Genomic DNA, 3,621 nt, shown 5'->3' with positions numbered 1-3,621 from the left:
TATTGATAGACCACACAAACCTTTTAGTGATGTGTTTCAAATTTGGTTATTTTCCAAAGGTGGCCATGAGGCGTAAACACAGACTCCATGGAAGAATTTTTACTTTCCTTCTGGTCATCTAAGACTCATCTTACTTTCTCAGCCTATTCCAAATTTATTCTTTTAACCGAAAACTGCAGACTGTGCCATTTCTCCCATTTTTTTCCGAGGACACAAGGGATAGTCATACTTGACTGTGCTCTGGTCTTACTCCTGGCTCTGTGCTAAAATTTCACATCTAGTGGGTCTCTGGGGACCATAAAAGACTGCAAGAACTGAACTGAGTCCTTTTTGTTTGCAGAGAAAATGCCCTGTCAGCTATACTCTTCCTCTGACCCTAGCCCACTCATCATCAGGCCCATGCAATTTCTCCTCTGATGGGCTTTATAAACCTGGATAAGTTTGTATTTTGGAGAGTCTTGTCTATTCACCCTTTTTCCTGTCTCTAAATTCCCTTTCTTTCCCATTCCATCCTTCAACCCCCAGCCACTCCCAAAAACAACCACTGTTGGCAGCATCTCAAAATTCAGAACTTTTATTAACAACCAATTAACTGTGATGCATCTCTTTACTTTGAAAAAATATATTAGAATAAATAAAAGGTGTATGGCATGTCAGTGTTTGCCTAGGAAAAACATCTGGTACCTCAAGTGGAACCTACCATTCCAGCTACTCCCATTACGTAGCCATAGTAGAGAGAGATGTCCATCTCTTTTCCCTCTCAATAAAGTACTGCACTTTCCCCCAAAAAGTTGTGTTTGGCAGGCTTCTCACGCTCCTGCAGAGCCTTCTTTTTCATAGCCTCACGCTCTGGTCTCTGCTCTTTGGTGATGGGCTTTGACATGTGTGGTTCAGGAACATTGGGCTTTCTCCATGGAATCGGTTGGAAACGGAAATCTTGGAAAAGAAACTGACTCTGACATTTGGGTGGCAACTGTCGCTTGCTCACAGAGACTGGAGGAGGTTCACGCTGGAGAGAAGTGCCAGGTGCTGTTGTAGGGAGCAGGTCTAGAAGCTATGGGGAGTCGAATAGGTTGGCTACTAGGGTTCTGCAAACCTGGTCGAGATGGGTTGGTTGAAATGGACTTAGCAGGTTTGGCAGAACCCAAGAAAAATGCAGTGGTTGACTGGGAAGAATTGGCAGTAGTTGGCTGTTCTGCATTGGTAGAGCCAGGCTTGGCATGGTAAGCTGCAGCAGGACCATGTGAGGACACAGATTGTCTTCTCAGAGGAACAGGTCGAGCTTGCAGATTCTCCATGGTAAGAAAAGGCAAAGGTACCAATTTGACCTTCCCAGGATGTGCAGCTCACACTTTGCTCGAGATGAGCGTTTTTCAGCACTGCTACTTGGTTTGTTGTCTTTGACCTGAGTTTTCTCAAGGCCTGTGTAGCACCTAGCCATCCTGTGTAGCACCTACCCATAGCTTGACTGCTGAGGATATCTTGACATCTTTAGGCTTCTTTGAGTACTCAGGACCTGGGAGGAAGAGATTCCAAGTTTTGGATCACTCTCCTTCCCCAGAGCATGAAAAACTTGTACAGAATCCAGCATATGTATGCCTAGGGAGCAGCGGGGCTTTTTAACTGCCTCTTGGAAAAGCTAAGGTTGAGTTTCCTTGCGTTTCATCTTGCCAATGGTTGGGTTTTCTTCTGCCTTGACCTTGTTCCCTGGCTGCTTACACTCGTTAGCTTTCTTAGAGTTTTCTCTAGTGTTTTTTATCTTCTCCTGGCCTTGGCTCTTTGTCTTGCTGATACTCCTGGAGGCAGCTTTGTGAGGTTTGCTGTTAGTTTTGGCTGTGGCCACAGGACACGTATCACTGACTGCAGCATTACGAAAAATCCCCGCTCCGCTTAGCATGCATTCTCGGATGTATGGCTGGATTTTGGCCTTGGGTTCTCCCTCCAGAGGTTCAGAAGCCTCCTTTTTGTTGTTCTGTTTTCATGGGAGGTCCCCTAAGTTCCACCTGAGTTTTCTTGCAACTGCTTCAGAGTGATGGTGTCAGTGGTGTTCATTACCTGTAGATCTTTGCATTGATCTAAGTCTACTGGGATCTGGTAGGTCTCCAGAGGTTTTGAAAGCCCAGTTTTCATCTAATCAAAATTCTTAACATTTTGTTCCTGAGTTGGAGTTGGGGTCAGCGCCAGGTTACTTTGGCTGGAGATATTATGGGAACTTCCTGAAGCTCAGGTGCTGGATTACTCTCAGGTCTTTGAATCCAGCTACTGGAAGATGTGGGCAATTCGGAAATTTGTGTCAGACCAAATGTCTGACCTGAAGGTTGCGATGCCTGGGAAGTCTCCATCCCCAGGAAATTCATCACTAAAAAGAACCATGGAAGAAATCAGTGCCTGCAATATGAGATATTCGGTCCACAAAACTGGTGGTGCAACAACAGTGCACCTACCCGCAATTGGCAAGACATTGTTACTGGCTATTCTAAGGAAAATGGACAAGACCCTGTGCTCGAGGATTGGAGGTAAATGTTGTAGTTCTTACTGTTTGTCATGTAGTGCTATTGATTTTTGGTTTTCTTTGTATTTGAGAGAGTTTCTGTTTAAATTGAATTGAAAAATAAGAGACTTGGGACAGAGGGAAAGTACATTTGGTAGGGCAATGGCCCTGCGCACAGCTGACCTCAGTTTGATCTTTCGTATCACCTATGATCTCCTAAGCATCTTCAGCAGTGATCCCCAGCAAAGATCCAGGAGTAATCCCTGAGCACTTCGGTCTATGAGACAGAATCAACTTCCTCCAAACAAAATGTTTTTTTTAAAAAAAATTATAGATTTTCAAACTAATAAATGCCATACAGAGCGTAGCATTGTAATGTATTGTACTCTCAATTTATTCACTTTCATGGAAAAATAAAAGGGCGTTAATATCATAGAATAAGACTTTGAATGAAGCACTACTTCAGCATGATATTTGTGCTGAAGTACAGATTCTAGGTTTCATGATTTGAGTCAGAATCTCTGAACCACAAGTGTATTCAGAACCTTGCTGTTCTTAATGGAAGGGAAAGTTAAAGTGGTACAATTACAATAAGAGTTCTGAAACTTCTTAAGAAAATAACAAAATACTAGTTTAAGACACATATTTTACTTTTAGTGTGGTAATTCTTGAGGACTGCTGAAATAGAACAGTGAAAAATGTGGCATTCCCTGCCACAGAGGCAGAGTTGGAAGGGGGTTATGGTGGTGGGAGGAATACTGGGAACCGTGGTGCTGGAGAATGGGCACTGGTGGAGGGATAAGTACTCCATCATTGTATAAATGAAAACAAGCACAATAATTTTAAGTCTACAACTGTCCCTCATGATGTTTAACTAATACAAATTAAAAAATAAATGAAATAACTAGGGAAAAATGTGGCATTCTTTTGTGTGCTCCTGAAGTTTCATTATATGAAACCTAGATGTTCATTTACTATCATACCTTCCAATCTCCATTAGGTGCTCTTATGTTGAGTGTGAAAATAACATGCTGTAAAATGAGTGAGGGGAGTAAACATAAACTGAGTTTATTTAAGTTCTTTCCATAAACTTAAAAATCTCAGTGTATATGAATACCACCTGTCTACGG

Source organism: Sorex fumeus, unplaced genomic scaffold, assembly GCF_029834395.1.
Source record: "Sorex fumeus unplaced genomic scaffold, SorFum_2.1 ptg000054l, whole genome shotgun sequence".
NCBI lineage: Eukaryota > Metazoa > Chordata > Mammalia > Eulipotyphla > Soricidae > Sorex > Sorex fumeus.
The sequence above is the reverse complement of the archived record's forward strand: the minus strand, read 5'-3'. Positions refer to the sequence as shown.